Genomic DNA, 26,579 nt, shown 5'->3' with positions numbered 1-26,579 from the left:
TCGTGTAAACTCAATATTATGCTGTCTTGTCTCTTCAGCTGAGTGAAGAGAAGAGAAGTGATCACCAGTTATGAGTTACAGATAACTCATTGCATTCTCTTGACAGTAAAAAAACCAGACAAGTCCATCACCAGCTTATCTGAAGTTAAAGTTGAGTTTTAGATACAAAGATGCTCAACATTCACTAATCCATAAAGTACTTGTAGTCATCTCCCTTCTAACTGCTCTTCAGTGTCTATGCTTTCACACCTTTTCCAGCAGCAGTACCCATTTGTCCTTCTTTTAAGGCAGATCATATTACTACCAGCTAAGAAACATTCCTGTTTCTCTCCCCCACTGGCTTCCTTCGCTCTGCTAACCAACCAGACTACTTTCATTTGCAGAAGAGAAACAGACAGACAGATACATAGAAAGAAACTAACAATGAAGGGCTCTTTTTTTCCACAATGCAGAAACAGTTCCCTTCTTTTAACAGGAGAACAAAGGAGGTGGCCTGAGCTGCTCCTACCTCTGTTTTTTAATTAAGCATGTCCCCCTTGCTTTCACACATATACACATGGACACTAGCTGAGACAAACACACACCTACATACACACACACGCACACGCAGTGAGACAGACACACATAATATTAAGGTAATTAAAGTGGCAGATCAGATCCACTGAGAGGCAAATAATAGCCCAGGAATGCCTGCTTTGGACACCGCAAGTTCTGATGGGTGAAAGGGGCTAAGAAACTCCTTAGCCTTTTGTTTTTCTCCACCCGCCCCTTTGCTCTTTCCCTTATCCTTCCATCTGCTTTTCAGTAGCCCCCTGAGAGGCCGAGAAGCAGTCAGTGGGAGGGGATTTCTTTTTTATTTTAGTCTTTTACAACTTTTCATCTTTTAGACTCAAATTAATCATAGAGTGCTTCCATTCCAGCTTGACACTACAGGAGCTAAATGCAATAGTCTACACAAAAACAAAGTTGAATACCGGCTTCCAAATATGCTAAAGCATGTCTTTTAAGATTTTTAGCTTATACATGTATAATTAATGTGCTGATACAACAGGGTTCCAACAATATGCAAACCTTTCAGACCTGAGCAGGTGCTCATGTCACGGTCTCCTCCTGTTTTCCCTGTCTTGTCAGGCTATCACGCATTAGCCGGAGTCACAGCCTGTTATATGTCAAACCTGTAATTGCAGTGTCGCCACACTGCCGACTTTGTTTACACCGTGATCTGGTGGATTCAAATTCTTCATCGCTTACTGTCTGACATTTTATTTCAAAGGCAACAAGTGCTATTAAAGCAGTGCTGAATATTTACAGCCTTTTATAAATACTGGGATTTGACATATCCTTGATCTGTGAGGCGGACGGCAAAGTTCAAAAGTACTTTTTTTTTACTCTTGTTTGGCTGAGGGAATGTGAGAACACATTTAATGAGTGGTAAGAATACAACTAGGCCAAATGTCGGACCCGACCCAAGACGGCTAATGTCAAACAACAAAGTCAGAGGACAGCATGAAACTATAGCTGTGTGTCCATTCTTTAAGGTCTCCACGAAGGTTAGCCCGCTCCCTGCATGTGGCCCCTCAGTCCGACACCAAATCTTCTATCAAAATGTCACCGAGCATTAACCAAAGACAAAGGGGAGAGACGGAATGAATGTCGCTGCATCCATCTCCCACTGTCAGCACCATGAATAGGCCTACTCTGTCTAATTAGACCTGTTTATTTGTTGCCATGCAAAGATGAAGGGATGAAAAACAAACTGGATAAAGGAGGAGAATTACGTCCCTTCCTCACAATGCAAGAGAAGCTTCGGTTGCCATCAAAGAGCCCCGGTGCATGTATGCACAAACACATATGCACATGATCACAGAGGAGAGCCTAATGCTCTGTTTAAAATCTTAAAAGAAAGGAGAGAGGGAGAAAATGGGAAAGGATAGTAGGGGGGGTAGGGCTTTTAGCATGACCAACTGCTTTTTGTCTTCTTTGCTCCTTAACACACACAAAGGGTTTTAATGCAGCCTGTGTTTGTGGCCTAAAGGTGTAATATTAGACACAAGTTTCAGTAGATCTTAGCAGTGCCTCCCCACACCCTTTTTTGTCCCCCTGTCCTCTCCGTTGTGTCTCCTTTGTGAGCAAGGGCCTTCATTACCAAGAAAGACCTTGTCATTATTGCATTGGACAGCCCAGACATCTTAAGATCCACTTTAACACAGTAATCCTGTTAAACAAATTACTCACACTGCTAAAATGTATTTTAGAAAAATTTGGAAAACCTAAGGCTGGTTTACATCAATAATGATATGGGACTGTTAAATGCGAATGAACGAAAGAAAAACAAGACTTACAGGAGGTGGGGTTATGAGGGAAGAATGTAGAGGACAGAAGAGGCATTTTTATCCGTTTCTGAGACCAGGTATGTGGGTTCTATCCCTCAGGTTGATGACAAGTAAATTGGTCTCATTGGTTGCTCAGGTAACATTACACCTAACTCCCCTCAGGCTGATATTTCATTGTTAGGGAGAAAAAAAAAACAGGTTGACACTGGAGATGAAAAGAAACAAATGAAATTCATAGAAGTAATAGAGAAATATAGTCATACTGAAGACTATGCAAATGTATAGGCAGACCAGAATTTATTGTATGTTGTTGTCATCATTAACCTTCTTAACAATCCAAGAAAATTTGTCTATTTGGATCTGATTGAGAACTGATTACAGCAGCTTCTGTCCAAATGTCAACAAGACAGACCCAAATTCATTCACTCCAAAGATTTCCAATTCAGTTTGCGATACTTGTGTAGACTGCTTACCCTAAAGGTCAGTGTCGGCGATTATCTGCTGCTTGTACAGCTTCATAGAGACAAAGTTTAATGGATTAAAGGCAACTTTGACTGGATTTAACTTTCTTACAAATGGACTTTGGGCTTACGGAGGCCAGTTTAAATATATACCCAGGCGTCACGGCTTTGAAGAGGCTATATTTCAGACTAAATTCAAAGAGAAACACAAAAATAAACAGTGAGACACTGCTGGGTCACAGTCCCCACTTACTGCCCTTGCTAAAGATTTTTTCTGGCATCAAAGCAGAAGCCAATCTACATAGCTAATGCCTCCACTTTTTCCCCTCCCTTTGCACGAAGTGAAAACAGTAAAGACCGAGCGGAGTGAAAAAAAAATGGGGATTTTTCTTTTGCCGACAATCTGGAAACACTCTCAAGTTAATTAGAGTTGATTGGAAATGAACCGCACAAACAAAGGGCAGCCTATGTCCTGGCTATTACAACCAGGCATGCTTGTGTGCACGTGCACCAAAGGTTACTTAGGCTACCTTGGGAGTGCAAGATGCTTGCAGCTTGATGATGTGGACTCTTCTCGCTTTTTTTTTATTTTTACATCCCCATTCTGCCCTCCGCCCCCATTGCTCCTCCAACGAAGCCCAGTGCTGTGAAGAATGTGTGACGACCTCCACTGCCAGGGAGCAAAACTTCCAGCCCCTGATGCCACAAAAGCCAAGAAGGTAATTAAGTTTGAAAGAATAGAAGCACTACCACAAACAATGCGGCAGTGTCCATGGGGAGGGATATATGTGTGTGCATGTTGGATGGGGAGTATGAGGGGGGTTCATAGGGTGGGGGTCAGAAAAGCCATTAACATTCAGGGGCTGGGTGAAAGAGAGGAACGAGGGCAAAGGGGAACTGAGGATGGCATTCGTTCTCTTTTTGCTTCCCCGTCTTTCTCTGTCGCAGCATGACTCGCCCGTTCATTGGCATTATTTATCTCGCTTCTTTTTATTTTTTCCTCAGTCAGCTTAACAGCTGGCATGGACCCCCTTGTTCCTCCCTCAACACCACTCCTACCCATATGAAGTAGCTCTGTTTTGCTTTATTTTAGGTCTCTTCATTGGGTGGGTGTTCGTCCTTGTCATGTGAAGAGTTCCCCCAAGCACAAACATTTAACCAAGCACACATTTTGAAACTAGCCTCTGACTATCTGCACATTCTGTCTTCTGACAGGTACACAAGGCATCCTGGTTGGATACCACTTGAAAGCACTAAGGACAAACTAAATTAGCACTCCTCAAATGCATGCTTACATATGCAAACATTTGCGATATGTGATCCCAAAGAAATACACAAGGAGCTTTCATCTTTTTTGCCACATCTCCAGAACAGCAACAAAACTCAATTAGCAAAGAATGTAATTTTATTTACAGAGTTCCAAGTAATCACACATTCACACGCGCGCACACACTTATTCGCATTTCACAGACTTTCACAGTTTAGGCAAACTGTCCCTCTCCCACGTGGTTGGTGCTAAGAAAGAAGTATTCATCGCCCATGCGTGTGTATGTGTCGGCACGAGTGAATCCGGGTGTGTGTGTGTGCACGAGAGTGTGTGCGCGTGTGTGTGTTCGGACAGTGGAACGATCATGAGACGCATTTACGTCAGATGAGTGATTCAGGCAAACCACTGCTAATTTCAATGAAGGCTTTTTCTCAGGGTGGATGGGCTGCTGTGCAAATGAGAAAAGTTAGCAATGGAGAGGAGCAAAACTCAACTTGAGAGCGCGTTTGTCCAGATCTTTCCACATCTTCTACCAACTTCTGGAGAACCGACGAAAGCAAGTCACCTTTTAATTGCGCTGTTGCAGTGTTATGTGTGTACTAAGCTGTTTTGCTTTGTCTCCGCATCTCACCAGAGACGTGGATTAGTGCTAAAATGATGACTGCTTAATCCTTGATTTGCCTGTGCTAAATAAATATTAATCTACCCTGCTCATCATGCACTTGTAAGGTACAACATACACAATATGAGAGGGTTAAGCTGTTACATAAATCATAGTCTTATCTTTTGGATGAGACCAAATCATGAGACCATATACACACACACACACACACACACACACACACACACACACACACACGCCTCGTCTCTACAAAACACATCAAGCTGAAGGGGTTGACAGTGTGGGATTATTTGCCACTGAAATTAATAATCCTGCTAAATACAAATCCTTAAAAAAAATCTCTAAAATACATGTTTTAGAGGTGCATAGCTACACACAAATATCTCTAAGTTGCATTGATTAGTATTTTTTTATATATATATACATGTATTTTTTAATATATCTCACCCTGCCTCTCAGTCACTTTGTTTGGAAATACACATTTGAGACCATAAAAAGTGAAAACTGTCATTGCCGAAATCTCTGGCCCAAACTCACACACACACACACACACCCACACACACACTTAAATCGACAAGGCCTTGGTGGTGCAGCTCAGAAGAGGTTAAGCAAACACAGTCCACGTCAGTCAAGGGTAGTGTGCACAGACACAGAAAGCAGCCTCTGACGCAGGCATTTCATATTCACCTGGCAAATATAAATGACGGGGTTATGCTGCATTCAATAACACTAGAGTCAGGTTCTCTGCTAGTGTTACAAAATACAGACTGCAAAAGTCCGTGAGCATGTAAATTACTGTAAGATTGCACGTATGTTTATGAATTGACACAATATCCTCAAGTAGAGAAACCAAAAAAATAAAATAAAAATGATGTAATTTTTCAGCTCTCAAATATCTTCTGCAAGATCAGTAGGTCCTGCTGATTCTCTGAAGGCTATTATTAAGCACTACAAACTAATGTAGCAACTCCTGCTACTTGTTGCCAAATTCCTTTTAAGGAAAAAAAATGTCACAAATGTTGAGCTAACTGGTGAAAGATTTCTATCGGAATCAAGCGACAACATGGAAATATGTCTGAACACAGAAAACACTGCGCAAGTCAACAGGTTTTACAGCAGCCGTGTGTTTGCTGGTTGTCTCAAATGCTTATTATTACTCAATTATGGCCTAAGCAGGTAGGGACACCTCGTCTCTCCTGTGTGTCACAGTCAGCTGATTTATGTTTGCTGAACCTGTCCTTATCAGGCTGATTACAGTCCCAGTGGAGAAAAAAAAAAAAAAACGGAACCAAAAACTGTCCGCAGATATTTTATTGTCCTTTCTTAGACGTGCGTACCGAATCCTCCGCAAATCTTCCGCTTCCTTTGAAAACAAAGTTTAAAGTTCAGGTCCCCACTGTTTTCTAAAGACAGCACTCGGCGGAGGCCTGGCCCTGTCATTATTTTCATAAAAATAATCATAGGGCAGGTATCCTGACTGACGCCACAAGCTATGCGCCGCTGACTAAAACATCTCCTGAACACCTCTCTGACACGCCACAAAAAGATCATTAATGTCTTGAGCTTTTTCAACAGGAAAAAAAAAAGTGCCTACCTTACACTAGAAAAAAAGAACATATGAACACCCATTTAGCCTCATACAGATGGAAGCAAAAACAGGGGGTGTATGGAAAAACACACAATACCTTTTGGGCTTTCCAAGAGCTTGACTACTCGTGACAGGTCTAATTTCTGGACCTAGGGAATTACTAATTAACTTAAGCTTCCGGCTCTCTATTTAATTAGAGAGGTCTCCAAATGAACTTTAGACCAAAGCCATTTGCTTTTTAAACAAACCCCCTTTTTCTGACAGCTGTTGTGAGTTTGCCCTCTTCTCACAAAAAACACACAAGCAAAGCTTAGTTGTTATTTGTGCCATCACAGGCTCTTATTCTGTAGGATAGAGAGAGAGCTTCGAGAGAAAAGGAAGCACAAAAAAATAGAGCAGAGAAGAGGAAAAGTGTACAATTTAATTGGATTTCACTACAAACAAACAACTGCCACATGTAATTAGCATAGTTTTAGATTAACGCCACAATATTCCTTTATCAAATAAACACCCCATCTAGGCCAGCCTGCTGAGAAAGAACCAGATGAAAAAAATTGGACCCATTACCTTAGTTTATTTTTTTCTACATATAACCAAAAATAGAACCAAGTTTAAATAATCCCGTTTGTTTAAAAAAATGTGAGCATCACTCTTTACAAGGCAAGTAAAATGTACAAACGCCACAGATTACGAATACTAAAGAAACATTTAATTTTATCAAAACATGAAATACAATGTTTCAAGAGCAGATGAAAAGTTCTGCTTCTCATTTCAAAATATGGTAAAAGGATAAGAGAGGGTCTCCAACAACCTTAAGACTAACAGACCATCCGTCACTGCGCCGTGGCAGTTGTTTAGGTATAACATTAAGGAAGAGGTCCATTCTTCAAAATACTTTGCTTTTTTAGCCGCTCCTCCAAAGCCTCTCTAATATCTGCTCATCTTTGCCGTGGTGAAACAAAGCAAAACTCCCCTCACTATTTAGTCTAGGTGCAGAGAACTGATACATCAGTGAAAACCGCTGACAAAACGAGCCTTGTTAATACCTGCAATTTCATATACAAGAACATTCCAGTGCCTGCTCTGCTCTTCTTCTTTTACTGTCACAGAAAAGAGGAGTCTTGTCTCTTTCTCTTTTTTTTTCCCCCCCTTTCTGAAAAAGCAAATAATTTAAGATTATTCCACAGCTGGTGCCAGGCCAGAAAAAGAAGTTGGGTTCGGAGAGGGATACTTTTGGCTTAAACCTCCTTGGGGAGTTGTGGAGACACATGTTTGCTTCTCTGCTTTGGAACAGACTGAGACCAACACAAGGAAAATAAATCGTTTTACAATTTATTTTATTGCTATTAATCCAGCAAATACAAATTGGACACAACCAGACTTTCGTAGGGCGGCCTTTACGAGTGAGTATTTTAGCAACTGGAACAAAAATGTGTTATTTGTAATTTAATCCTTAGCATACCATAGAGAAACTCTTTTTTTGCAGCGACGTCATGCACAGTCATATCGCTTTTTAATGCCATTTCAATAAATTCCTGAAATTATGCATTAGGGCTTTTGCATGTCAGTGGAATCTGGAATTTAATACTAATCAGAACAAGCATTCCCATGCAATCCAAATCAAATTCCTTAGTTTCTTCATTTCAACTCTCATTACACTGTTTGTTTAAGGCCACAAGTCATGCATAATTAATTAGCCACTTATTCCCTGACAAACCTTGCCAATGGCCTTGATATCCACATGCAATTGCCTTCAGGAATACCAAATGCCAATCATGTCACAAAGCTGCAATATAAATTCAAACACTTACACATACAGAAAAAAAAGTGAATTAAAAAGAAAGCAGGATTAATCTGATTTATACATTTTAATGATTATTCCCTTTCGACACAGTCTCCGTGTTTTCTCAGACTTCAGTCTTTCCTGAAGGTCTATTAATGCGCACATCTTGTGACTGGGCTCTCTGCCTTTTCAATCCTTTCCTTTGTCTTTGGCCAACAGGGAAAAGAATGTATCATTTGTCATGAGATGTCTTATGCTATTGTGGGGTGTTTTTTTTTTTTTTTCTTTTCTCAAACCTGGAGAGACTTAGTCATTCATCAACTTTTTTATTGTTTCCCCTTCCAAGCTCAGAGATTGCTGCCTCCTCTGTTTGAATGAAGTAGTTGTGCATATTTGTCATGGTTTTGTTTTTATCTTGCCAGCTTTCATAGCTCTGAAAATACTTCTGAGAGCAATCGATACAACGTGGCATATAACCTTTTGTACCGCGTATTGTTTTCTCAGTAAGTACAGGAGGGACAAACCTTTCTAAAATAAAAGGCTGCTGAACACTTTGGTGAATATGTGAGGTAAGGACTTTGAGGCTCTCACATGGAGTTAAAGAGCTGAGGAAGTGTCCTTCACAGTAAATGTATTTTGAATTGCAGAGGACAATCAATGTCAGAGCCTGACTGTCTGGCCGGCATAAACTTTTTTTACATCTTGTCACAATACCATGTACTGTAGGAGTTTAACATGAATATGTGTCTTTTCTTTTTTATTTTAAGGTGAACATTTTAAACTGAACTGATTTGCATTTAGCCCTTGATCTGAAATATCTGCTTATTCTTCGTAGCAAAATAACTTAAGCTCTCCTTTTGTCCAGCCACAGATTTGATTCTGAACTTTGACAGGGTCATTTTAACACATGGATATGCTTAAATCTAAACCTGTCCATTGTGCTTTAGTGTTTTGTTCCTGCTGTTCAAATTTAAGTCTTTAGCGTTTATCATTTTTATTTCTAAGACTGGCCTACATTTAACTCCATTCATCTTTTTGTTGACCCTGTCCAGTTTCCTTCTCTCTGCTAAGGTCTCCACAGAACAGCTGGATTAATACAGATAATTATTTTCACACAAAAAAAATTTGAATTACTAATCACATGATTCAGAAGGCAGATGGTTGGATTTTGGTTTTTATTTTTTTTATTTTTTATTTTTTTGAGTAACAAAGTAGAGGGGCCTGAATACAGTCGCGCATTTCTTTTCAGATCTTTAGTCGGAAATTAATTGAAAACCACGTCTTTTTGCTTTTACTTCATATGTTCAATAATATGAGAAAATAAACTGACTTATGTCAATTAAAATGAAGCAGTATTTTATACTGTGTATATTATGAAATGCTGTATGAAATTAGTAGTTTCTCTTTGCATTCAAACTGCCTAGTAATTTTTCGTTCACTCCCAGTTTCAGAGTACCTGTCAGAGAGGAAAAGAAGAACATCCATTGATGAGAGATGAGACAAAAAGCAAAGGAGAACATGAGACAGACACACCAAAAGGACATGCAGAGAAAGCAAGAGAGAGGCCTCTTTTTTTTTTCATCAGTCTATTTTATTTGACCTAAACCTGAGAATCTCTGCCACCCCCAAGGCCCTCAGGACCTCAGATCAAACAGATAGAATACTCAAACACATGGCCCTGATTGTTCTTTCCCCACCCTCTGAAATCCCCCCCCCATCACTTCCACTTTGAAATGAAAAGAATAAACATATTATTCCAAATACTCAGGCCCTTGTTTTTCCATGGCTAATATCCTGTATGGGATGGCTGATGCAAAATAGGCAGGAGAGCTTGAGAACGGGACAGAGCACAGAGGGTAGAGAAAAATCCCCCACTTTCTATTTTCCCTTAAGAGACCAATGAAGGCCTGTCGAGATGAGAGAGAAAGAGAGAGGGAGAGAGATGGAGACATGAGAGAGAGGGTAACGCAATCCTTGCTGGCGCTGGACCAACAGCAACAAAAACATTTAGATAACCGCGCTCAATAATGAACGATTTCAATGAGGACAAAAATTACATTTCCTACAGATAACATGCCCCCTTCCCATAACAGAGTCAAAAGAGCCTTGAAACCACGTCATATTGAAGAGTAGTGCACTGGAGTATTATGTTAAGGGAGGGTTTTAGTAACTATATTAGTATCCTATTACCCCGCCAGAGACAGTTCTTTTACTGGTTGAAAGAAGTTGCCAAAGCTGAGAGAGACAGGAAAAATATCGAGCCTTTACAACAATCTGACTGGAGCTACAAGAAAAGCAACAAATCTCTCCTTAACTGACTCGGCCTGTGCTGTAGCACTACCAGCAGCGTGGCTCACAATATTACCGAATGTCAATACACACCACAAGGGCCACTCCAGATAAAACTCCACGTACACATAACTCAGGATCTGTGCAGCACACTTGATCCTCACAGGTGGTGTGGGTCACGGTGAGAATGGCATCCACACCTTTCTCATCCACTAAGCACTCACTTCCTTTCAAGCCAAAATCTGTCAAGTTGCTTGAGAGGGGAAGAGGCAAGAAAAGAGAAGATATAGCGTGGAAAGGAGGCAGAGAATAAGAGAGCAAGTCTTTGTCCTCTTCCACTCAGCTCCAGCGTGTTTCCTCCTCGGGTCTGTCCGGGGGATTAGCATATGAAAGGCGAAGGAAGGCGTGCAAAAGGTCAAAGAAAGAGTATCCCATCCAATGAGAGACAACAAAAACAGGCCACACCGGCCTTTGTGCTGCTCATGTTCTCCACCGTCTAACCTCATGCCCCTCCCTTAACCCTGGATCATTTCCATATACCAGAAGATGACGGTTGATCATAAATTACTTACTATGTCGAGCTGGGTCATATGGTAGTCACGGTGGCGATTTTAAACCACCCTGGCAGTCCCTCCGAGCTCACACACACACATGCACTCGCGGGCGATCGCATAAAACACACCTGCTTCGAAATTTCACAGTTGCCTCAGTCTGGATGATATCCCACCAAATCCTCGGCAAACATCTCAATAAAGGAAAATGTAAGAGCAGTGTAGTTTGATTTGATCCACGAAAGCCGCTCCCTTCCTTCCATGTAAATACTACCTGAGCCTCGACCATCCACTACATAATTGTACACTCCAGTGCTTTAGGGATCCAGTTTAGTATATATATGGAGGCTTAGGGATTTTACCAGTCTCCACTGTTACTCTATTATCATACATATTGCTCCACATGACAACTTCCTTCTGGTGGAGTCTGAACAAACACCTGAAAACACTGGTCTTGTGTTTCCGGGGTTCTCCCCGGCACAGACAGTCAAGTACTAGTAGAGGTCTGGGAGACGGGGCCAAACAGAGAGAGAGGGAAGAGAGAAAGAGCAAAGGGGTAGAGCATTTCATCTCTCTTTCATCTCTGTCACCCAGTCAAGCGTTCAATGCCCCATTCAGCGCCTGCCCAGCATTATGCAAAATAATGCTAATCCCTTTTCCCGTGCTTTCACACTTGTATAAACTGCCGTTCCTGCCTCTGAAAAGCAATTATATCAGTTTACGTTCCTGTCAAAAAACAGGATTAGCATGCAAGTACTAGTAGCACCAAACTAGGCCTAGTTTCTATCCACCTTTGGCTATCAGGAAGCACCGCACGTTAAATGTTTGTCCACCCTATTCCAATAAAGGAAAGTCAGGCTGCTCAGTCGGGGGTATGGCCTTTAATGTGTTGTAATTAGATATTTAGATGAAATGAAGAGAGGGTCTGTAAGTTTCAGAGGCAGAACTCCTTGTCCTTGTTCTTCTGTTCCAAACCTCCTTAGCCAGAATCTCAGCTTTGTGAAATCCCCATAAAACAAATTCAGCGGCACAACCACACAGGGCTACGCCAGTACCACACTTTTCTCACTTGTCTTGCTGCGTGGTCTGTAAGTGTGTTACATATGTGGGACACAAATTATCTGCTGTTCCCCTGTCCCAACATGTTGTCTCCACATGCAGACAGACTGGCCTGCACACATGCAAACACACACTGGGCAGACAGAGTGTTTTTGAATATGCAAATGCTCACAGTAGCGAAACACTGTAAACAAGAGTCGGTGTGGACTTGTTTAATCTCGGACAGTCAGTCCTTTTTTTTCTACTTTTGGGTGTTGGGAGGGTGCTCGGTGCACCCATCCCGACCGATGACAGATCAGGGACAAGGACATTAGTCTGGACAATTAGAAATGTCGTCATGGTGACTAGTGGCCATCCATAGACTTAAATGACCTAACTGGTTAGCTGCTAGCACAGGAGTCTGACTGCTTGCTGCTGGCCTGTTGCCTTACACACACCCATTATTCTCCATTCTGCCGCCGTGGTACAATAGACGCACTTGTATCTCAGCCGATACCCACCGGCAGTACAAGCTCTCCGCCTGACAATTTGCATATGTTAATATAATTAAGTGCTAATTACACTAAAACTCGCATATTCACAAGTACCCTCCCCGGGAGCTATGCACGAGCTTGATCTCGTTCCAAGTCTTTAACCCTCCGCCGTGCCTTGCTTGTGTGTGAGTCTGTGCGTGTGTATGTGTGATAGAAAGAAACTGTGAGTTAGTAGTGGTGCCCCAGGGCTGACACAGGAAGCTCCCCTCTCTCATGCATGATGCTGAGCTGCAGTGAACTACTTAGCTTCTCCCCTGTTCAGGCCTCCCTGGGCCAGGAGACCCTGACACGACTACTACTCCACATCGTCAACCATCACAAACACGCACACGTGCGCAAACAAAAGGTTCAGATGTTGAATATCTTTGCATCAAAAAGTTTGCATTTTAAAAGGCTGCGTAATAGATGTTACATAAAAGAAAATCTAAGGGAGAAGAGGAGATATAAAAGAGTCAGCTTGAAACGGGACATATTTACCCTAACTGTAAAAAACAAGTGCAGGCACACATCTTTAAACTTAAAGAACTTATTTCCCTCCTTACGTAAAAGCAAACTCCTCTTACGTATGGAACACACCGGACTTGTCCAAAACTGAAACCACAGAAAACAGGTGTCAGGAAGGACAACAGTCATTGGACCAATTGATGAAAGATAAGAAAGCGAAAATCAAAAAAAAAAAAAACATGATTCCCTTCAGGGAGCATGTGTGCCTGGATGTGAGAGTGTGTAGGCCTGCCGTTTTGATAATGGAGGACAGGCGGTTGTGCTTTTCACATTGTAATGGCCATGAATCAGGGAGGAAGCCAAGCGGTCGAGCTACAATTAGAGTTCCTTTGTGCCTCTTCCTCTGTCTCTTTTTCCCTCTTTTTTTTTTCTTACTTTCATTCGCTGATACTCTACCTATCGAGGGTACGTTAAAGTAGTCCACACTGCTCTGTGGCAGAGAGTGAATGAGGGGAGAATTTGGGCTGAATGGAGGAAAACTTGCACTGTGCTGCTGCTGGACGCGCACGGACACATGCGTGCGTGCATGATGCACACACCAGATGGCACAGCAAGGCAAATTAAATATACACACACACACACACACACACTCACGGACACGCATACACCTATAGCCAGAGAGAGGCCTCTGTGTGCACTGTCCCTTAATGAATGTCTATTGGTAGTCAGAAGGTCCAAGCTCATTTAGTTGATGCTCAATGAGATGCAGCATTATGGCTATGGTAATATGCTCCTCCCTTCCCCGATAATCATACGCAGGTCATTGTGTCAGAGTTATTCATTTCAATCACACGCGCACGCCAGATGTTATTATGCAGGAGAGTAAATCTCTCCAATGGGTGTCGATGGTTGCCTATTCAAAAGAGATGAAAAATAAAGAAGAAAAAAAATGGATATTGCTCCAGCAGTCCAGCGTGTAGTGAGCTATACTGCTCACTGAAGCATGACAGCTGGTAATGCAGGTTCGGATGTAGCTCCGCATGTGTCTTTTTGAGGCAGTGGGAAGCTCCCCCTGTACTAATACCTGCTTCTCGGATTACTACAGCGTCTTAAGTATTCAACCATGCTCCTATTTTCCTATTCTGCCTTTTTAGTCAAATTGGCCGTCTTTACACTGTAAAGCAGCAATATACCCCTCTTAACCAAAGGCCTATGGGGGGGATCCACGAAGAGGAACATTAAAATGCAGCGATAGCCTTGTTGCAAAGCTTCTCTCTATTTCTTTCTGTCTCTTTCTGCAGCAACGGCTTCTAAATCATCCAGCCTCCTCTATTAGACGGGAGACTTATTGAGGTAGAAACCATAAAAAATGAAGAAGGGAAATTTAATCCCTGAAATATTGATTTGCACATTAATATCAGATAGGCAGAGGGCAATCTAGCCGGGTGGAAATGACACATTGTCGACCCCTAGGAGAGGCCCGAGTCAATCTTCTAGCTGCATGTGTCTTAGACCCAGGAGTTATAGGACAGACTCAGCCTGTGTCTCTCTCTCTCTCTCTCTCTCTCTCTCTCCTGTTCCCTCTCTCCTCCTCCCGGTACCCTCTCATCCCTCTTGCCCCCTCCATCCACACCCTTAATGAAGGCTGCAATGCTGGAAATGCATTAGCTTTTAATAATCAAGAAGCATTTTCAAGCCAACAGCTTTTGTCCTTCGAGGGCTGTCTGCCCATCTTTTACACTATATATCCGTGTGTGTGTGTGTGTGTGTGTGTGTGTGTGTGTGTGTGTGTGTGTGTGTGTGTGTGTGTGTGTGTGTGTGTGTATGTGTGTGTGTGTGTGTTTTAATCCCTCCCTCTGCTATGGGTAAAATGAATGTTGTGAATTGCTTAACTAACAAAAAAGAGATATGCAATCAGTCTTTGAAAGTGCTCCCAGCACAGAAAAACAAAAACAAGAGGCCTGGAATTCTACAAATATATATATATATATATATATATATATATATATATATATATATATATATATATATATATATATATATGAGCAGAGAAAGGACAAAAATAAAATGGGGGGGTGTCTTATTATGGAATAATATAGCGTGAGACAACACCATCATTAACTGATGAAATGCATTGCAATTAGACAGGATCATCTTGTTTCATAATAATTTTAATTCTTTTATCAGGCCTGGCCTGCGTGTTTTCGTGTGGAAATAGAGACTTTTGTGCAAATGGAGCAGGATTGTCTGATTGAACTGAGGATCTAATCCTGTCTAATAAACATCAATCCTTGGCTTAATAAACAAGTAGGCAAATGCAACTAAATCATGCAGAGGACATGGAAGATGAGACGTGAAGTTAATTCGGTTTTCATCTTCAAATATATATTTTTTAAATATTCATAATAATTACTATTATAACAACTATGCTAAATGTCACAGAATATAATTTTTTTATGTTTATCTGCCTTTTATTTAATCTACGTTTGTAATTTTTTTTAAACCATTGCTTTCGTTATGAATAACTACAAGCATCCACCAATCAAACACATTTCGCCTGGTGTTAAGCCGTCTAAAAATAATTAAAGAAATTGTCGAGGGTAAGTAGATACACTCGGAGAATAATAGAGGACAACAAAAACGGTCCTATAAAAATAAGGTGGCTCATATTAGCGCATCGTTCACCCAAAGCGACTCCTCTTTCTTCCCGTACACACACTCTCTTTGGACCGTTGCATTGCCGCGCTGCAGAATGACCAGACCCTTGGCCCTGGTGTGTGTGCGTGTGTGTGTGTTTTTTTTTTTTTTTTTTTTTTTTTCAACCTCTTGTGCGATCGATGTCCCCCCTGTCACTGACCACCCCTTCGAGATAGAAAAAAAAAGGAAAAGAATAGAGAAGAAAGAACAGCAACCAGGACGCAAAAACGCCAGAGAATCCAAATCTCTACTCCTATCCTCTCCCTTGTAAAAAATTACTAAGCAATACTTTTGGGAGGGCTTTGCAAACAGCAACTTCCAGGGAAGGTGAATTTGTGTCACAAAATTGATGGTCATGGAACTCGTGGCTGTTTTATGAAAACAAAACAAAACAGAAACAAGCTAAATGAGATTTTTTTTTTAAAGTTAGTTTAAATTTATTGATGTGATTAATGGTGTAAATTGAGAATGAAGTCTGATTTGCTTTGCAAATGCCGATATTTGGGGAAACCAGAAGCACCAGGAGTTATCTCTAAAGGGGCTCCGCGCAATCAAGAGACCGGCGATCGCTCTCCCCCTTCCGGGCGACGCAGCTGCCAGAGCTCCGGTAAAAAAAAACAACAAACAAACCAAAAAACAGACCGATCTATAAGTCCAGCAGGTAGTAGCAAATACCGCGTGCTTAAGTCGCGGATCTCTTATAAGAATAAAACATTTCAGTCCGGTTGCTTTCAAAGAATTGCACTCTCGTAGATGAGAGAGGATCGTGTCGGGGCGAGAAACTGATCACCTCGCTGCGTGAAAGCCGACTTGTTTTGTTTATTAAAAGACAAGTTTTTAGCGCGGCGGATCCAAAACTGCGGCTTAAACCGGGCTCTCTGGGGGTGAAAGACTCATAATGTGTCGGTACGATGTGTGGGAACGGCGACAGAAAAAAACCGGACACATCGAGGGGGGAAAGAAGCTGGAAGCGGACATGTCCGAGAAGGAATCGGACTCCAGGAAAAAAAGAAAAAGGCAACACACATCCGCACTGCAAAAGCCACGGACGCTCGTCTCGTCTCACGCTTTTATCACTAAATCGGCGCACGACTCGAGGTGGACTGCGATTCGTGTAAACTTTGCAAAGGACCGCTCGTGTTCTGTACGTATTCCCACGGACACATGCGTAAAAAAAAAAAAAGAAAGAAAGCAAAGACGAGCGTCTCCAATCCTGACAGTCGCCCGTTTTTGTTTTTTTCTTTACTGTAGCCAAAGCGCTGGAGTTGCACTAACATCACCATGTCCCCCCCTGTGTTGTGGGTTAAAAAACACCCAGCACCTGTTATCCGGGCAACCACGGTGTCAAAGATCCTCCACTCAGATAGATAATCGATACCCGACCCCTAAATTTAAACACACGCACCCCCCGAACTACTCAATAAAAGTTAAAGGGAGAGGTGGAAAGGAAAAGAAGAAGAAAGAAAAAAAACTTACTTTCTTCCCCCTCCAAAAGCGTCACCTCCGCTCCACTCTTTGCTCCTGGCTTTATAAAACAGTCACATCCAGCGGCTTGCGAAATTAGACAACAACAACAAGAAGAAGAAGAAGAGAAAAAAAAAAGAAGCAAAAAAAAAAACGTGGAAAATTACAATAATCCTCCAACTTTATAATGGGAAAAAGGGGGTAAAAATCACAAATGACAAGCGTTTTTTGGAGAGCTATCCCTTATTTTGGTTCCGGTGGCGGTGGAAACGACGTGTCGACGGGGGCTGCCTCGCAGTTTCTCTCGTTGGACGGGAGGTCGGGGAAACGGAGGAAAGGAAATGAAAATCCGATATGTCTTTATTCTGCTAATTATTATCGTTTTAGCCCTGTTTAAAAAAATGGCTGATTAAGTTGAGTGCGCATGTCTTTGTGTGTCTATTTCCCGATATGCACTCTGGGAATGGGTAGAGAGACAGAGAGAGAGAGAGGACGAACGGGAGAGAGAGAGAGAGGAGAGAGAGAGGGAGAGAGAGGAGAGGGAGGGAGCAAAAAAAAAAAAAGGGAGACGAAGAGGGAGGGAGAGAGGAGAGAAGTGTAATTAGTGAGTTGATCAACAGTCTCCACATTGCAAATGACGCGCACACGGAGCCCTGGCGGCCGCAGAGGTCCATGCGCTCAGAAAATCCCATTTGTGCAGTTGCTCTCCGAGGGACCAAATCACATGAAGAACAATGGACGAACGCCTCCCTCCAATACTAATAATAACCACCCTAATGCTAAAAGTCAATCTGCGCTTTTTACACCACAATTGAAAACTCTCTTTGAAAAGATAACTCTTTAGGAATAGTTTGATTTTCTGAGAATGAGAATACCTTTAAAGTTCGCGCACTGCTGTTTGTCATCAGCTTGATTTTATTGATTATGACACCACAGGTGAATTACGCGCAAAATGAGACTGACTGCAGATTATGTGGATGGTTGTTGTTGTTTTTTTTTTAAGTCTTACTCATGTCCTTATTTGATTGAATTTTAAGCATTCTGACGAAACAGACGAACGCCGTCCTAAAGTAAAAGTGATAATGTGGTTGAAGATAAGAGACGAAACAGAATCGGAACTGGCCTGTGCCGCGCATCAACACGCACCAAGACATGTGACAAAAGTCGTGCTATCTAAACTTATATACCACTTTTTTTTTCTAAAAAAAAATGCGTATTGTGTAAATTCTACATGTATGACTATTAAAGCTTAAAAATCAAAGCCACAGAGCTTCACACTAATCCACCGCATGTCTGAAAGACATCTCGTGCCTTTCGGGATCGCTGAGGCCCCGGGTGGGTTCAATAGAGTCAAACTGAAGAAGATCCAATATGGGGTCACCCTCCACCCCCACCACCACCACCAAAAAAAAGGAAAAAAAAATACCACCCTACTTGTTCAAAGCTCAGTTTATGTTTACTGTTCTCTCAACGTGACCCGCTTATTTGACCGTATTTTCTCTTCCAATGCAAACCATTTACTGTGTTTCCCCCCATCGGGTCCCTTAATAGAGGCTTTTTTGGGGGGGCTTTAGAGGATGACTTTCCACATTTTCAAACGGGAGAGAAAATCAAGAGATCTTGTTCGCCTTCATGGAGAAAAAAAAAAAATCGAAGCTGGGGGTGAATTGAACTGCATGAGCCGGGACTTGGGATGTGATGATAAGGCTGCTGCTGGCAAGTGAAGTACTAGGGTCTGCTTTGCAGCCACATTGACTGCACTGCACTTACACCAACTGGATCCTTAAGAAGCCAAGAGATCCGAGCCCGACCCGACCCGAGGCTGTTTATTCTGGGTTTAGAGAGGTCTCTGACAAAGAGGGGTGGGTGGGTCGAGGTGATGAACGGAGGCGTCACTTTCCACCCGGATCCAAGGCGCTTGCTGCTGCCGTAGCTGCTGTTGCTGCAGCTGCTTCCCTGTCCTCCAGGGGGGTTTTCTAGTCCGTCCGCCCTGGGAGGCGTCGCTCACAGACGGCTTGGAGAGTCGAGTCGACCCCGCTGCTGCAGCGAAACGCGCACATAGTCCGCAGGGACCTTCCGTGCGCCTACCCAAAAGCTGCAGGAAAAGGACCTATTTATCATTTGCGACTTTGTAACACCTAAATGGAGGACTTTACATAAAACGGCGTGATTTTTTTCTCTCTCTCTCTCTCTCTGCTTTTCTACGTTTCTGAGAGGATGTGCTTATTTCCTACTTTATAGTGATTAACTTGGCGCGCACAGTCCACCTTTTCTGCGGAGATGCGTTTGCCATTTTTGCTTGTTTTCTCCTAGAAAATGAGAAAGTGCCAAGTGGATTTAGACGGCTGATACAGGGTAGCGCTTGTCTTAACATCTTGTGTTTTTTTTTTGTTTTTTTTCTGTAAATCCCCCCCCCCCCCCTCCTCTGGTCTCCACCCTCCCTCTCTCCCGGCAGACGATGCTCTTTCTCCGGACGCAGCTTAACAATAGGGCGCGTTAACTAATATTTTTTGCCCCATTTCCATATCAGTACGATCCTCGATTAATTATAGATTTTATCAGTAAACTCCCGCATCTGTGTGAGAGAGTGTGGCTGGGAGTGTGTGTTTGTGTGTAAAAGAGAGAGAGCGAGGATGAGAGAGAGAGAGAGAGAGAGAGAAAGAGAGAGAGAGAGAGAGGCAGAGAGTGAGTGTGCCGTGTAAAGAAGAAAAAAAAATGTTTTCTTAGAAATATCATGGTAAATCAGCAGGAATTAAAACTAAACATCCCAGTGTAGTTGCTAAAAAAAAAAAGGAAACCCTGAAAGGAAATGTGTTTTTCTCTGTTTTGTAAACTGCTTTTTAAAAGGTAGCCCTGAACACCTTCAGTGATCTTCTGTCACATCAGGAGATCAATACCTTTGACTCGTCCGGAGACATTACCATATTGGTTTGACACACTGGGAGATGCCACGGGATGGAACTATTGTCAATCTACCAATATGTTATCTGAGATCAGACCAGAACACTCCATTGATGCTCAGGCTGATTTAAAAAAAAAAAACATAAAAGCGATCATGTTGTCATTTTCATTTTGCATTCTGTCCCCTACACACACCTGGAGATCTTTTCTTTTCTTGTTTCTTTCCTTCTTTTAGTCCTGTTTGTCGGCGCCCTCGTGGGGTTGCAGAGCTGACCCCTCTGCTTGACCCCCCCCAAAAATAAAAAGATAAAAAAAACACACACACACACAAAACATCAGATCTGACCCGCAGCCTGCCCCACAGATCCTCCAGGAAGAGCACATGCAAAAGGAAGCGTCAAATTATAAAGGCCCATAAAGCAGACGAGAAGTTATGTGCAACTCTTTCAACGCCTGACACGCAGCAGACACGCCAAATCCACCCAAAAAGCACCAAATCACAGTTTTCCCTCAACTGTCCGTTAAGCCAAATGAATAAAGACACTGGCAGAATTTTCCTAAACCAAAAGCAAAATGTGTAATTTTCAAAGCACGCTCTTCTACAACAATTTCATTCGAAAAGGAATAATAATAACAATAATCAAAACAATAGAGTGACCGATAAAAAATTACCGACTTCATTTCTACAGACGGGACACTCCAGAGATAAGTGACTTTCAACCTTTGACTTTTCAGCAATGAAACTCGGAAAAGTGAGGAAAAACCATGAAAACAAATGAAGCTCAAACATAAAGTGTCTCCACGTTTTCAAAGTGAATCTCAAAGCCACCCAGCAGCGGTGCGCCCAAAAAAAAAAAAAAAAAAAAAAAAAAGACACGTTCAAATAAAAAAGAGAGAGAAAAAAAACTTCCAAAATGTACCTCTTCTTACCTCTTTTTTTAAATTCCCCCAGAAAAGCATAAAGTGGAAAAAAAAACAATATAAAACTGTAGACTCTTTGGTACCTTTGGTATAAAGCATTCCGTTTTCCTTCTTTTTTCCTGTCTTTCTCTTGCTCAGTAGCGATCCGATAATAGCATATGGAAAGTGTTTTCAAAATGCCCAGATTTGGCACATTGTCATTGAAAAGAGAGGAGCGCAGTGATGCGGTGCTACAACAGGGGAAATGAGTTGCGGATTGGACGCAGCCCGCCTCGGTGCGGACTTATCCCACTTTAATTTAATATTCCGCAATCACACACACTAGTGATGGCATATAATTCAAGGAGAAATTCAGAGGGAAGGAAATGCTTTTGTGTGTCTGCGCGCGCACGTATGCGTGTGTGTGTGTGTGTGTGTGTGTGTGCGTGCGTGTGTGTTTTTTACACCACTTTATTTGATTAAGGAGAAAGGCAGCACAATATTGTCTTTTTTCTCTGTTTCCCCTTTCTTCTTTTTCACTCCCTTCCCCTCCCGAGTCACATCTTAGATTCTCTTCATAAACGAAACAATAGATATTTATTTGTTTGTATTCAGGTCATTTATTTAGAAATCAACAACCCCCCCTGACTCTCTCTCTCTCTCTCTCTCTTTCTCGCTCTCTGTGTGTCTCTGTCTCTCCCTCTCTCTCTTTTTGCTTGTCGGTGTCACACTGGAATCATCCCCTAACATAAAATCGAGATCCATAAACGCTTGTTTGTAAAACACTGAACCCAAAATCAATGTATTGGGTCATTTCGATCGATTATATAAACGAAAATCCATACGCAACATGAGACCGGTATCAGCCCACTCTTCCGCTCCCTTTTAGAGAGAGAGAGAGAGAGAGAGAGAAAGAGAGAGAGAGAGAGAGAGAGAGCAAGGAAAAAAATGGGAAAGCTTAAAAACAAATACTCTCAAAGTAGACCTTTACATCAGTCCAGAACCAGGATCCCTCTAACATTTTCACATCAAGGGCCCCCAAAATTAACCCATCATTGAGGAAACGGGGTCTGATTTAATTGGATTTTGACCCCGGGATGCCCGATGTGGGTTTTTTTTGTTGTTATTGATTCAGAACTGCTTTGTAAAGCTGCGGGTGCTACAATTGAAAGCTGTGTTCAGACATGTGTTCGCTAATTGGAATAATTCTGCATTAATGAAAACACGACCAAATTAAGCAATTTCTGTGCTCACTGACCCCCTCCGCCACGCATGGCTTTTTTTTTTTTTTTTTTTTTTAAAGAGGTTCTGAACCCCCTTATAGGACCTGGATGTCAAAGTGCTTCCAGATGCACCGCGATAGCGCAACCCCCTGATGACGACAATTAGAAAAATGCCCTAATCAAACGGGGCCACACGGGATTAAGTCGCATTTCAAGGGTCAAGGGGAACCCCACCTCACCCGCCTCCGCCCTCTGTACCCATCTTCCGCCGAATATCACATTTCGACATCACATAACCTGCGCTGGGGAACAAATCAGCCACTTCAGGCGCTGTAATCACGTATGCAAATTCGGTCCAGCCGAAGGCGCGGACATGACAGCCGGTGCGCACCGTCAGATGAGCTGTTGCATAAACTGTACATTAATATGCAACATGATATGGGAGGGCTAGGGGTGGTGGTGGCGGGGATCACGACAGGCAGAGAGGGGGTCTAAAAAGGAGGTGGCAATGATGTAAAATTTACATGGGACCACAGCTGCTGGGGCTCTCAAGTGGGAGAGAAGGTGGGGTGCAGCCATAAGGAGGAGGAAAGGGGTGTGTGTGTGTGGAGGGGTTGGGGGGTTTGGAGCTGCGGAGGAGCTCTTGAGATTAGGAGACAGAGGAAGAGCGGTGAAGGTGCGGGGAGGTGGGTCTGCTGTTGCCACTGTGTTTATTTGATAAGAGCAAACCGTGCGCCCCCCCGCCCCCACCCCGACTGTAAACTCTTTCCAGAGACGCAGGCGGGGGCAAAGTTGGCCGTGATACAGCTGGTGCTACTACTGTTGCCTCTGAGGAAGAGCAAGTATGGAAGGAGAAGCGGGACGAAGGAGAAACAAGAGGAGAGGAGAAGGATGACATGGCAGAGTTGGTCGCCCCACATTTCGGGTCGCTCGCACGAGAGGAAATCCGCACTAACCGAGCGCGCGCGCGCGCTCACACGCTTCTAACACAGCGCACACTTCCCATTCAGTCTCACCTCGCCCTGCTGCCCTCCTCCCACTTGCCCCTTTGGTCCTGCGATCTTTCTCATTGTTGAACTCTATTTAATAGACACGCGTCCAGTGAATGCCTTCCATATATGGACAAAGGAATAATAATAGAAAAAAGACCCCTGAAACGGCCGTGTCACGATGTCCCGACACAGATCTGGTTAAGGGCCCTTAGAAAAGGCGAACTTTATTCTTAGTTAATCAGAGTCACGTGGATTTATATTTTTGAAGATGATTGATTGCGTAATAACTTTGTCTCCTTAAGAAAAGGAGAAGAGAAAAAAAAAATCGAAAATAAATAACAGACTAAAAAATTCCGGATAAATACCGTGAATATGTAATAATAATAATAATAATAATAATAATAATAATAATAATAATAATAATAATAATAATTTAGAAATTAAAAGAATAGTCTATGTTCAGTTCTGAAGGCCTGCAGTTGATGGCCTAATGGACATGAGATCTCTGTTACAGTAAGTCTTCTTATGGCTTATTAAAGTCCTCTCTTCACGTCAACATAGTGGCCTGAACGTGTCAATTTAGTGGTTCGAGTGGTCCTTTTTAGACCTCCAGCAGCCTCCCCACGCCACTCCCACCCCTGCTCTTTGCCCTCCTGGGGACCGTCACCCCTCCACCTTTCCAGCCCATCATCCAACGATCCGTGCCCCCCGCCAAACCCCTCTCTTGCCTTGGATTTCCTCTGACACTCAGTCGGCCGTCCCAACACGGCAAATAACCCGGTCAGCACCGAGAAGTCAGCTCCATGGCAACAAATTGACATCTCGACACCTCGGGTAAAAACGCCAGAAACCCCATGATGTCGTTTTTTTTTCTTAAATTTATTGTATTGCTTTTTATTTTTTAGTCAAGAACTTGAGTGATGCAGTTGAAACGTGGAAAATAATATGGCCTTTTTTTCTTTTTACAAGAGAAATGGTTCAATTTCTAAAAATGAAGAATTGCAAAAAAAAAAAAAAACAGAGTCAACGAAATATAGCCATTTTTAGAATACGTGCCCTAAAATATGACAATTATTAGATTTAATTTATAAATGCAAATTTTCTAAATTACTGACTAAATTATTTGTTCCAACAGTCTTTATTTTGAGTTGCAGGCACATAGAAAAAAAAAAAAAAAAATATATATATATATATATATACAGACATCCAGGCAGGAGTCTTAATGACTCCTGCCTGGACGTCATCGTCATGAAGAGAGCCACCCACATCATCCTGAGGCGCAATGACCAATGCGGAAATGCACGTGGATTACAGGGATGTGTGCCCCAAACAAATCGTTAACGCTTAAAGGAAAATGTGAGATAAAGAAAGACAATAAAGAGAGGAAAGGGAGGCATCTCTTTTGTTAGTATTGTCTTGCTTTTTTTTTTTTTGTTTTTTTTTTTTCTTTTTTGTGAAGTACAGTGATCCTGAAAAATGCTCGTTGGTTTCATCACTGCATCAGAAGGGTCCTTACAAGGGCTCTTCAGTCTCCCCTCTCAGTAACATCATTAAACAGGGTGACCCGGGTTCAAGCAGCACATTTCTGTGGTCACCCAAGTGCCTGTGAGCAAAAGGCTGTTCTTCAGGCTCTCCTGTGCTCTGGTGATTCTGACCTCTGACCTTACTGAGTTAGATGACAATATAGCCAGTCGTCTGCACAAGGAGCAAACTATTCAATTTGCTTTGAAAAAACACAAGCAGCACAGCAATTTACCTAACAAAAAATTATATTTTGTAGATGAATAAGTGACATTGATACACACACACAAACACATATATATATATAGTTAGATATAGATATGCATAGTTTGTGATTTTTAATAAATCATATTATCAAATTAGGAATTGAACCCATAAAAATGCAAATTTATTAAAAAAGAAAGAAACAACTGTAAAATAAAAACAGAAAGCAGGATCATTTCACATTTTTTTCAAAGACAGCATTTGAATAATTAACTGAAATATCTGGTATCTGGCTTTGGAAAGTTTTCAATCCCTGAACCTAAACATATCCTCAATAAAACATGAAAAGAAATGGCATTATGTTGAAATTGTGCACGCACGCACACATACACGCACGCACACATACACACATACACACCCACACGCACACACACACACACACACACACACACACACACACACACACACACACACACACACACACACACACACACACACACACACAAAGCCACACAAACACAAACTCTGTTATGTTTTCAATTTGGGTTGAAATGTAGACATTTTCCCTCGGTTGCATAACTGCCATCCATATCGCTCCTCCCTTCAATTAAATGCTGCTTCTCCCAAACAAAATGTCACAAACGTTCTACACAGGGTAGTTCAACAGTGATTTGTTCTGAAAGCTATGTGTCCTTTTTTCTGAGAGAAGCGTGTGTGTGCATGTGTGGATGTATGGGTGTGTATTTGTGGCTTGACCTCAATTGTGGCCGAGTTCACAAAGGGATGAAAGAAAGGTGCCTAAAAATACATTTAATTCACAATCAGACTGAGCTGAGAATGACAAGTCCTTTTAGGACGCCCTACAGTGAGATGTGAGATTATGAAACATACACACACACACAGACACACGCACGCCCACACGCCATGTTGTGTTAACTGTTCATGCTCATGGATGTATGACGGGGTAAAGCATAATCTGTGGTAGAAATCCCCCCGCCGCAAAAAAACCCCAAACAAAACAAAACAAACAAACTAACAAAAAAAAGACACCGCTCCAATAGAAAATAAGTGTTTGGCCTAAAAACAAATCCAGACAGGAAAATATAAAAAAAATAAAATCGATGAAATGAAATGGATAAATAAATACTAATAGAAATCTTAAATATTCCTATACGTTGTGTAATTTTTGCACATTTTTCGAGTGTAATTAAAGAAGATGGTAAATCCAAAAACGTGCATGTATATTCTAGATCATGCAAATACTTGACAGGTGACAAAATGTGACTCCTTAAAAGTTCTACAATGGTTATGCATCATTTCTATTTGAAAACCAGCACTGGGGCATTTCGCTTGAGCCCACTGACTCAGAGATTCCAAGATGGCGACACACCTGTGATGGAGGTGGTGGATTGTCCTGATTATGTATGGAGATCACCTCAAGGCCTCTGCTAACCATCAACAACAGGCGAACCTTTGGTTGGCAGTTCAGCGCCGGTCAAAGGCTTGTCATTTTAACACTGCCGACTGCCCCCCGTCAGTATGAAAGGATAAACCTTCCTCTCTATATATCCCTTTCTTTTTTCTCTCCATCGTGAGCACACGCGCAGACACACACACACGCACACACACGCAGACACATGCACCCGCACTTCCTTTTTCTTCCCCTCCAATACCTTCCCTCTCTCTGTGTCTCTCACATCAGAAGCGCTGAAATGCACCCCAGGGCCAAATCGCACAGAACAACCCC

General features: G+C 42.2%; 1 protein-coding gene across 3 annotated transcripts in view; it reads right to left on the bottom strand.

Moving 5' to 3' along the window:
- Positions 1-17,646, bottom strand: part of zfhx4 (zinc finger homeobox 4) — an 85,299-nt gene extending 67,653 nt beyond the window's left edge. For all 3 annotated transcript variants that reach the window (XM_055037202.1, XM_055037203.1, XM_055037204.1), the window contains exon 1: positions 17,104-17,646. The gene's annotated coding sequence lies outside the window, so the exon portion shown is untranslated. The remainder of the gene's footprint in view (positions 1-17,103) is intronic.
- Between the last annotated feature and the right edge of the window lie 8,933 nt (positions 17,647-26,579).

This window comes from Poeciliopsis prolifica, unplaced genomic scaffold, assembly GCF_027474105.1.
Source record: "Poeciliopsis prolifica strain line A6 unplaced genomic scaffold, Auburn_PproV2 SCAFFOLD012, whole genome shotgun sequence".
NCBI lineage: Eukaryota > Metazoa > Chordata > Actinopteri > Cyprinodontiformes > Poeciliidae > Poeciliopsis > Poeciliopsis prolifica.
The sequence above is the reverse complement of the archived record's forward strand: the minus strand, read 5'-3'. Positions and strand labels throughout refer to the sequence as shown.